Source organism: Rattus norvegicus, chromosome 11 (genome assembly GCF_036323735.1).
Source record: "Rattus norvegicus strain BN/NHsdMcwi chromosome 11, GRCr8, whole genome shotgun sequence".
Classification (NCBI taxonomy): Eukaryota; Metazoa; Chordata; class Mammalia; order Rodentia; family Muridae; genus Rattus; species Rattus norvegicus.
The window spans coordinates 42,876,117-42,887,199 of NC_086029.1; the positions used below are offsets into that span (position 1 = coordinate 42,876,117).

Below are 11,083 nucleotides of genomic sequence, written 5' to 3' on the forward strand. Positions count from 1 at the left end.
GACTGTGTGACATGCATGCCAAAAATTACTCCCTAGGGTTCTGGACGCTGAAGTGCAAGATGTCAGCAGTTCTAGTCTCTTAGGCTCCTCTTGGAGACTGACAGAAGGCCTCCCTCTTCACTACAGCCTCCTGTAGCATAAACTTCCTCTCCTTTCAAGGACACCGGGCTGTATGAGATCTCTGGAATCTCACTCAGATTGAGTCATCTCTATAAAGGCCCTTTCTCTAAAGACAGACATATTCTGAAATACTGTGGGAGTGATTTGAATATCAAAGTACTAATTGTGAGGACTCTACGCTATTCCGAAAATACGCAACACCCCACCCTATCTACCAAGATGGGGCACGGTAGCCCACACCCTTAATCCCCGGAACTTCGGAGGCAGAGGCAGGCAGATCATTGTGAGCTCAAGGCCACAGAGTAAGTTCCAGGACTGTCCCTGCTGTTCTATAGAGAAACCAAAACCTTTCTTGAAAGCCAGCAGTCATTCTGTTGTGTTTGTATCCATTTTCTCAGGAAAGTAACTGCCTATTGTGCTAAATTAAGCTTTTGGTTATTACTTACTGTCACCAACAAAAGGTCTCTCCTCAGGAACCTCTTCTCTTTTTGAATAGAAGAGAAAATGTATCATCTGGATGGCTAAATGTTTCTTTCACAGCCTGTGAGAAGCCAGGCTAGGGGAAAAGGACTGTAACCCCCAGGTTCAGGAGGCAGAGGTAGGTGGACCCCGGGAGTTCAAGGCTATTTACATAGGGAATTCCAGGCTAGTGGGAGCTATATTAGAAGACCCTGTCTGGGAGTGGGGAGGAATGGAGGCGATAGAGAAGTAGGAGAGGGGCAGGGAGAGAGAATAGCTCAGCCTGGTAATGCAGGCCTATAAACCCAGCTACTTGGGAAGCTGGAAAAGATCACAGCCTTGGAGATTGAGACAGCTCAGAATAGGGAATAAAAGGAGCTGACGGCTCAGTAGGGGAAGGCACTCTGCTGCCTGAAGACCTGAGTTTGAGCCTCGGGACCCAATATGGAAGGAGAGAACCCTTCTCAAAGTTACTCTCTGACGCCACACACGTGTCTTGGCATATGTAGATGGATGATTGATAGATGATAGATGGATGGATGGATAGATAGATAGATAGATAGATAGATAGATAGATAGATAGATAGATAGATGATAGACAGACAGACAGACAGACAGACAGACAGACAGAGCAGCTCAGTTGAGAGCAAGGCCTGTGACTGCATCCCTGATGCAGCAACTACACAGTGTATGTTGGCATGTTTTTTCTTTACTGTTTTCCTGGGTTTTTATATCTTATTTTACCCTAATCCCTTTCAACTCCCCAATGCCAGGTAGGATAGGAAGAAGGAGGAGAAATGGAATGTAGGCTTCTTTTGACTACTTCCTACTGATGAGGGGTGTTGAGCTTCTATGGTCCCTCTCAGGACCCTTGCATCTGTACCCTCTCCAGAGTCCCCAGAATTAAACTTTGTGCAGAGGGCAAAAATCATGCGGCACCCAGAGCATGAGACAATCATGACTAACGGCTGTGGACGAACAGAAGCAGTCACGTATCCCGCACTTGGGATTAAAAGGCAAACATATTCATATAACATACCTGGGCTCTGTAAGAAAACAAAGCTCTCGATACATGCACATGACAGAGGACACAAAGCAAAGCCTTGAACTCGGTGTGTGCACCCCGCTCATACCTGACACTAGTAAGCATGTACTTCCATATCCCTGGGGAGAGGCAGCTGAGGCTGCGGGAGCACTGTGCCTCGGGCCCAGGGTGGACGTCCTGAGCTGGGGAAGGCGGCCTCTCCTCCCTGTCTTCCGTGTGGTCCACATGCTTTCACCCATCATACAGTTCCATCTACAGGTACCTTCAGAGCTGCACCACACCTCGCAGCCAGCGCACAGCCTTGCTTTTCGATTTTCCCCCCTCACTGAAACAAGGGCTGCTTTCATCCTCTCAAAAGACATTTCAGATCTTGATATGGCAACTGGATTTCTTCTGATAGATCAAACCCCACCTTTCTAACATAAACTCTGATAACCAAAGGCACAGCACAGCACAGCCGAGAGGTCTCTGCCTCCTCCTCTGATTTACCGCTCCCGTGTAACTTCCGTGGGCAGCTGGCAGAAGCAAAAAACACTAGCAACTGGGTTTTCTTTGTGCTTACTTATCACTCCAAGACAATGCTGGACTGGACAAGTTGTACTTGGGCATTATCGTGACTCGTTTCTAATCGTCAGCTCCTCATGAGCAAGGACAGAATAATCTCTCCTATTAAAAAAAAAATAGCAAACCACTGGTCCAGCTCAGAAAACAGGTGCAGAGCAGGGCTAGGGTGCGCTTGTACTTCTGGTATCTTGCTGCGGTGTAACCCAAGGCCGCGTCCAGGCTGGTCAGCCGCTCTGTCAGTCAGCTAAAGTCCCCTCTATGTATGTAGGATTTACGGGTTTGGGGGTGTTTTTTGTGTTGTTGCTTGTTTTGGGGGCTTTGGGGGGGTTGCTTGTTTATTTGTTTGTTTGTTTTGCTGTTATTTTGACACAGGGTTTCTCTGTGTATCCTTGGCTGTCCTAGAACTCACTTTGTGGACCAGGCTGGCCTCAAACTTACAGATATATCTGCCTCTGCCTCCTAAATGCCGAAATTAAAGTCTGTGCCACCACCCAGCACACATATGTTTTTAATAGGTGTGTACAAAGTTTTTCCCCTCAAATAATTTTTCTGTTTATTTTTTTTATTTAGGCAGGGTCTCATGTACTCTGAGCTGGCCTCAAGCTCACACCATAACTCAAGGTGACATTGAATTTCTGATTCTGCTACTTCATCTACAGGTGCGTTCCACCATGCAAGTTTTCCACACGTAAGGGATGAAAGCCATCATGCATGCTAAGCAAGCACTCTGCTGACTGAGCCCCACGGTGAACCTCCCCAAGAAAGTTTTCTCTGAAGTGGTGAGGAAAATGTCCATCCAACCTCACTAGTACATTGTACAGGATATTTGATGGCTGTATTGAGAGAACCTAATCGTTGGCGAAATATACAAGCTTAAATGTTGTGTTGAAAAATGCAGTCAGGTGTGTTCTGAAAAGAAGCAGTTTGGGTGTGCCTCTAAAAGCCTCTGTAGGAGGAGGAGGAGGAGGAGAAAAGAAGAGGAGGAGGAGGAGAAAAGAAGGAGGAGGAGGGAAGGAAGGAAGGAAGGAAAGAAAGAAAGAAAGAAAGAAAGAAAGAAAGAAAGAAAAAAAGAAAGAAGGAAAGAAAGAAAGAAAGAAAGAAAGGAAGGAAGGAAGGAAGGAAGGAAGGAAGGAAGGAAGAAAGGAAGAAAGAAAGAAAAGTTCCTATTTTAAAGCAAGTTGGTTGGGAGAGATCTTGAGGTCTTCGATGTACGATCCAAAGCAAAGTCCTCTGGATGACCTTGAGCTACCCCACTGTAAAGGTGAAATGGTTTGGTCCTAATGACTGGACTTGAAGTGCTGCCCCCCCCCACTGTGACGTGCATGGTTCAGCCTACCAAGTGTAGGTGAGGAACTAGAGACTTCTATAAGCAAAGGACCTTTGATAGGCTCTCTTCAAATTTGGAAGAGCCTTCTGGAAGGAGCTTCTGGTGAGAGATAGGGCTTGCAGGAACAACAGAGAAGCAGTTGCTGGAACACAGGTAATCAGTATTCTAGGAAAGGGAGTTAAGGAGCCCTCTTGGGTTTGGAGAAGCTCAAGAGAAAGGTAGACTAGCTCGGTAGAATGGCAGAGATTTCTAAAGTCCTAGCAGGTTAGTTATAGAATCGGGCTTGTAAATAGATATTTTGTATACAGTTAAGAAAAATAAAGTTACCTCACCGAGTTAACTAGTTTTAAACTCAGTTTATACCTCTCATGTCTTTATTGGTATAAATATTAGATAACTTGGTTACAGTATGTTGGGCTTGCCTACTGAAATACAGACTTGGTTTGTAGCTTGCAAGGTAGATGTTTAAGAGGAGGTAAATTATTCCATTTCTTCCGTATAATAAAACACATGAGTATGGGTACTGAATGAAGAAAAGAATATTGTTTAGCTTACAGTTTTTGGCAAAAATTCCAAGTAAATAGCTTGATCTGTTCAGTTTCTGGTAAGCATTCTGGCTATATCTCATCGAAGACACAGAAGAACAGCTAGCTATATGCAAAAGACACCAAGTTCTGAGAAGGCTAGGCTGATTTCATGAGAGGCTTCAAATTGGCAGTTAAGGTGCCTAAAACTCTGTTCCCAAGAACCGGGCAATTACAGGCAAGCCCAGGCCTCGGAAGCTGCCCCACCACCAGGCCTGAAGCAGGACAATGGGTCAGCAGCAGTTTCCAGACTTCCTTAGGTACTTCCTCAGCAACAGTTTCCAGACCTCCCCCAAAAGTTCCCAACCCCCACAACCCAGTAATGAAAGGTCCCTAGAGATGGACCCAACAGATTAACATAGAGGTCACCTACCCCGGAACTCCCTAGTGTGCTTTAAATGAGGCCTGTGAGCTCACTTGGATGTCTCTCTATTCTGGTAATGGGAGACCCCAGTATGCTGGACTTCTGCAGAATAAACCACTCTTTGTGTATACATACTATGTAAGTCCTGGTGTCATTCTTCAGCCAATCATGAACCCTTACAGTTCATGGGATTGTTTTTTGCTTTGTATAAACCCACTATTGTGAGAACTCACCAGGGTTCAATGAGAACCTATTAATTCTACCTCAGGGCAATATTCCCAGAACTTCCCCCCTCTACTGTACCCTAATTCTTCAAGCTTCCACCAACTCTCAGCATCACCACGCTGGGGACAAAACTTCTAGCATGTGAACCCTTCGGGAACACAAACTCAATTTAAAATGTAATAGAGAAAGAGGAAGGGCAAGGGAGGCATTGGGTGGGCCACCATCCAATCTGAACAAAGACCTCAGGCACCCCCAGGGAAGTGTCAAGCCAACTTCCTCCTTCAGAATGAGACCTCACTGACCTTTGAAGGAGCCACACCAGAAGGGGTCAGGCAAACCTCGGAGCTTCTCACTGGCTCTCAGCCCTTACATCTTACCTCTCCCAAGAGGGGCTTCTCCCAAAGATGAAGAACAGCAGGCCTCTGCTGAATCACATCCGTAAGACTTTTGGTGACTTGGCTCTCTGTGGCCTAACATATTAGCATTTGTTGCCAGTATTGGAAGAAGTACAAGGAGTATTCATTATGTCGCTGTGACAAAACCCCTGGCAGAAACAGTTCCAGGAAGCAGCTCTCCTGACTTTCAGTTTTAAGGGATACAGTCTATCATGGGAGTGGAAGGAGCTTATCACACTGAACACACAGTCAGGGAGAAGACAGGAAAGCGGGCTTATACTACTAAACCTCAGGGCCCACCTTCTGGGACCCTCCTCCTCCAGCAAGGCTTTACTTCCTGAAGGCTCCATGAACTTTCCAAAGACCACCATCAGCTGAGGACAAAGTGTTCAAACTCCTGAATCTATGGGAACTTCTCACAATTAATTTGTAATACGGAGATATTTATCATAAAACTGCAGGGTTGTGCCTTCTTTTGAAAATGAAAAAAAAAGAAAGAAAGAAATCAGAGATTCTGGCTAATTTAACCCAAGTCCATGGACACCAGACATAGGGAAAGCACATTAAACCACACTCAGTTATGTAAACCTGGCTTTTAAATTAATGCGCTCTCTCTCTCTCTCTCTCTCTCTCTCTCTCTCTCTCTCTCTCCCTCTCCCTCTCCCTCTCCCTCTCCCTCTCCCTCCTCCCCTGCCTCTCTCTCTCTGACACACACACACACACACACACACACACACACACACACACACACATACATTTTCTTATATTTATTTATTTAATTTCATATGCCTTTGTTTTGCCTGCATTTATGTCTATGTGAGGTTATCAGATCCCCTGAAACTGGAGTTAAAGACAGCTGTGGGGCTGGAGAGATGGCTCAGCGGGTAAGAGCACTGACTGCTCTTCCTGAGGTCCTGAGTTCAAATCCCAGCAACCACATGATGGCTGAGACCCATCTGTAATGAGATCCGATGCCCTCTTCTGGTGTGTCTGAAGACAGCTACAGTGTACTTATATATAATAAATAAATCTTTAAAAAAAAAAAAAGAGCACTGACTGCTCTTCCAGAGGTCCTGAGTTCAATTCCCAGCAACCACATGGTGGCTCACAACCATCTGTAATGAGATCTGATGCCCTCTTCTGGCCTGCAGTCACATATGCAGGCAGGATGCTGTACATAAAAATAAATGAATAAATTTAAAAAAAAAGATTTAAAAAAAAAAAAAAAGACAGCTGTGAGCTGCCAGGTAGGTGCTGGGAATTGAACCCAGGTCCTTTGGGAGAGCAGAGCAGCAACACTCTTAATTTCTGAGCCATCTCTCCAGCCCCCAACTCTCCGTTCTCTTCGATGCTAACAAACCAAGTAGCCTTGTATTCAACTCCAATTACTCATTCTCTCAATTAAACATATTTCACAGTAAACAGGAATCTGGAAAAGAGAACGAAAATAAAATAAAATCCACCAACATGTACCTCACTCGTCCTGCACAACCACTGTGTAATTGGTGCTGACGGATATGAGTAACTCGTTCATTTGTAAGGAAACCAATCTCAGTGACATGTGTGACATGTTACAGGGTAATTGCATGTTTGGGGTGGATGGAGGTGAACCAGTTGTAAGAAATGTCATTTTAAAATAATTATTCTTTTTTGCTACAAAGCGTTGTTATCTGCAAACTTGGGCTATTCAATTCAAGTCTCAATGGGGGTTAATGCACTCCTTGGTAACCGGTACTCAAAATATGCCTCGCTCTAGTTTCTCTTCTCACCGCCATGACAGAAGACCAGACCAAGAGCAGCTTAGGGAAGGTAGCTAGGTAGATTGTACCCCAGTCAGGAAGCAGAGGAAGAGAAATAGCAGTTTTTTGTTTGCTTCCTTGTTTTTTCCTTTGGTTTGTTGTTGTTTTGTTTTGTTTTGTTTTTCTGCCCAGGACCCAGCCTATCCAATATTCTTAACAGTGAGTGTTCCCACCTCAGCGTAGTTTCTGCCTCATAGAGATATATGCCCTCCTGACTCCACATCCAGTCAAGCTGATAATAAGAATCAACCACCACACGACGTATCTGAAATCACAGCGGTCTGTTTGATTCAGGCACATAAACCCATCGTCAGAGCACACAGACAACCTTCAGGACTGTCTGCTCCATGTATCCTAACACAGGCCCATGGCTGTGGAAGGCACTCTTGGTGGCTTCACTCCTTACATGTGGGTGGAGCATGGACTTTGAGGGGTGGGACTGTGCCCAGCACATGCGTACCCCACAAGGGATGAAGCCCTTATAACAGGCCAGTATGATGGACAGTCACGGCCTCAAACCTCCCATGCACTTTCTAACCAAAGCAGACTCTTTATTGAGATGTCAGGAAGAGCATGAGGAGGCTTCTGAATTAGGTCTTTTTTTTTCATTTTTTATTGGTTATTTTATTTATTTACATTTCAAATGTTATCCCCCTTTCCAGTTTTCCTCCAGAAAGTCCCTATCCCCTCCTCTCCCCTCCCATGAGGGTGATCCCCCACCCACCCACTCACTCCTGCCTCAGGGCCCTAGCATTCCCCCACCCTGGGTCATCGAGCCTCCCCTCCCAGTGATGCCAGATAAGGCCATCCTCTGCTACATATGTGGCTGGAGCCATGGGTCTCTCTATGTGTATTCTTTGGTTGGTGGTTTAGTCCCTGGGAGCTCTGGAGGATCTGGTTGGTTGATATTGTTGTTCTTCCTATGGTGTTGCAAACCCTGAATTAGGTCTTTTTAAAAAGGAAAACCCACTAAGATGGATATGGTAGTACACACAGCACTCAGAAAACTGAGGCAAGAGGGTGGCAAGTTTAAGTCCAGCCTGGGCTACATAGTGAGACAGGACACTTGATGTCTTTGAGGAGCAAGGGTTGATCGGCTGACCTAACGTGCTGACTTCAAGGCTCTTTTATTTATTTGTTTGTTTGTTTGTTTATTGTTTCTGCTTCCTGATCTTAAATGGAGATGCCATTGACCAAGTCGGGCATTGTTTTGTAAATCATATTTTATTGAAATCCTAGTCCCAATTACTTGCAGAGTGTAACTGCATTTGATGATAGGTCCTTTGAACAGGTAATTAGGGAATGGTTGGCCAAGAGGTGGCACAAGGCCCTGGGTTTGATCTCTGGCACCACATGAATTAGTCAGGAGTGCAAGCTTGCAAGCCCAGCACTGGGAAAAGAAGACGAGATCAGGAGCTCACGGTCGTTCTCAGCTACACAGCGAGCCCAAGCCAAGGCGGGCTATGTGAGACCCTGTGTAAAAAGCAGAGTCAGTCCTGAGGGCACAGGCCACTTCTGCAAGTTGACTGAGGAGAAGAGCAAGTGACCCTGCATCTCCTCAAATGGCAGAACAATCACAGGGGCCACCAACTCTTCCAGGATGTGCAGAAGCCATCTCAAGATGAGTCGGGTAAAACCCGGGAGGCTGTGGAAGCTGCCTTGGCCTTGGAAAAGCATCCGAACTCCCTGGACTCTGCCCACACAGACCCTCATCTCCATGGCTTCTTGGAAAACCACTTCCTGGATGAGGAGATGAAGCTCATCAAGAGGATGGGCACAGGGGTTGGGGATTTAGCTCAGTGGTAGAGCGCTTGCCTAGCAAGCGCAAGGCCCCGGGTTCGGTCCCCAGCTCCGAAAAAAAGAAAAAGAAAAAAAAAAAAAAAAAAAAAGAGGATGGGCAGCCACCTGACCAACATCCACAGGCTGGCTGCACCTCAGCCAACACAGGCTGGCTGTCCCCACCATCTCTGGGCAAGTCTCTCTGTGAGCAGCTCACTCTCAAGTAGAAGGTCTTCTCACTTCCACAGGGCTCCCTCCTCTGCTCCGTACCAAGTAGCCTCGGGACCTGCCCCTGAACTGAAAGTCACTAGGCAGCCCATACCTTTCGATGTGTCTGATTCTTTCTTTCGACTAACAAACCTAGGCCAGCAAAGTCTCCCATGAAGGTTGTGCAACGGCTGGGAGAGAGCTGGCTCACTTCAGTTCAACAAAAGACCCACCCTCCTCATAAGCCTCCTCAGAGGCCCATCCTCTCCCAAAGACTCCACAGTTGTTTCCTGAGCAGCCCTGGCTTCCACAGGAGTGGGAGGCAGCTGGGTTAAGTGAATCTCACTCCTCATCAAAGAAGCTTCTTTTTGCAGGAGATCTAGGCTACTACAGAGACTCACACTGGTCAAAACGATCTCAGTACCCATCAACTAACACATCTGGAGCACAGCCACTATTTCTGAGACCAGGGGACATCATGGAAAAAGAGTCAGAGAGACTCTAAAGGCCAGAGGACCAGGACATCGGCTGTGAGGCTGCCTTCCATGTAGGACAAGAAAGTTGTGTCTAAGAAATCTGAACAGGGGCTGGAGAGATGGCTCAGCAGTTAAGAGCACTGACTCCTCTTTCAGAGGTCCTGAGTTCAATTCCCAGCAACCACATGGTGGCTCACAACCATCTGTAATGGGATCTGATGCCCTTTTCTGGTGTGTCTGAAGACAGTTACAGTGTACTCGTACATGAAATAGATAAATCTTAAAAAAATAAAAAAAGAAATCTGACTAGTATAGCCACCTAAACAAGACCTGCACAGTTCTCACACAGTTGACAGCCACTGTGGACGGGGAAATTTTCACAAGAGATGAAAAGTGCCAGGTAGTTAACGGCTGCATAGAAAGGGAAAAACCAACCAAGGGCCGGGTCCTCTGAGGGGTTGCGTAATACCAAGAGAGCAGCTGTAGACACGAATCCAGAAAAGCAACACTGAAGGGACGAAGGTGTGAGTGTTTGGGAGAAACAATAGTAACTATATGGAAGCACAGGTCACGAGTTCAAGAGTGGGAGAAGGAGGGTGGAAAGTAAGTAAATACAGTACTCGCGAAATTCTGGAAAACAAAAACAAGCTAAGGACTTTGTGAGCATCCACTTCGGCTCAGCCTGAGAGACCAGGTGCACTTGAGGAAAAAAAGGAGGCAGATGATGGAGTGCACAGAGGGTAGCCCAACCACCGCATGTGTGTGCGAGCACTGGCGTAGAAGACAAATGAGGCATGGTCTGTTGCAAGGACTCGCTTTTCCCCTCTGCAGCACAGTCCCTCCATTCTGCTAGTCTAGTTCTAGAAGCCTGTTGCCCACAGAGAGCTTGCCTAAGGGATGTTGCCAGAGTCCTCCCCACTGGAGTCATCACTGGACCACATGGTCTGGCACGAGACAGCGAGACTCCAGGCCACTCCTCATGGCGAGGGGCAAGTGCATAAACTAGGTCATTCTGAATTTCCCCTCCAGTTTTGCTGTGTAAGCCAAGGACTGCATGACATTCATTCTTGTCTCCAAATAACACAATTTCAGACTTCCTATGAAAAAGATCTGGTCAGATAACAGATCCCACAGCAATCGGGGATCTCAGAGGAATCCTGAGTCCAGCCCTACCTGACTGCAGAAGCTCCCCCCGCCCCCTCCTTCTGCTGCAGTTACAAACAACCAATGCATATATTTTTATCCCATATGGTGTTTTGAAATGTGTTTCTCGTGGTGCCAACAAGAGTGTTAACAAAGACAAGGAGTGGGCCAGAGAGATAGTGTGGGTTGTGAAGAGCACAGACTGCTCTTGCACAAGCCCTACACTGGGTGGCTCACAATCACCTGTAACTACTGCTCTAGAAGATCCAATGCCTCCGACCTCTGCAGGCACAGACACACACACACACACAGACACACACACAGAGACACACAAAGACACACAGACACACACACACACAGACACACACACAGAGACACACACACAGAGACACACAAAGACACAAAGACACACAGACACACACACAGACACACACACACAGACATACACACATAGGCACACACACAGAGGCACGCAGACACACAGACACAGACACACACACATACACACTTATAAAACAGTGAAAATCTTATGCTGGGTGCAGTGGCACATGACTTTAATCCCAGCACTCAAGAGGCAGAGGCCTGTGGATCTCTGA

The 11,083-nt window shown here is 46.5% G+C and overlaps 1 long non-coding RNA gene across 1 annotated transcript; it reads left to right on the forward strand.

Annotated features, from left to right (window-relative positions):
- The first annotated feature begins 239 nt into the window (after positions 1-239).
- LOC134480968 (uncharacterized) lies at positions 240-4,600 on the forward strand. The gene is made up of 2 exons (XR_010056042.1): positions 240-718; positions 2,848-4,600. It is a non-coding gene; the product is annotated as an uncharacterized LOC134480968 (long non-coding RNA).
- The last annotated feature ends 6,483 nt before the right edge of the window (positions 4,601-11,083 follow it).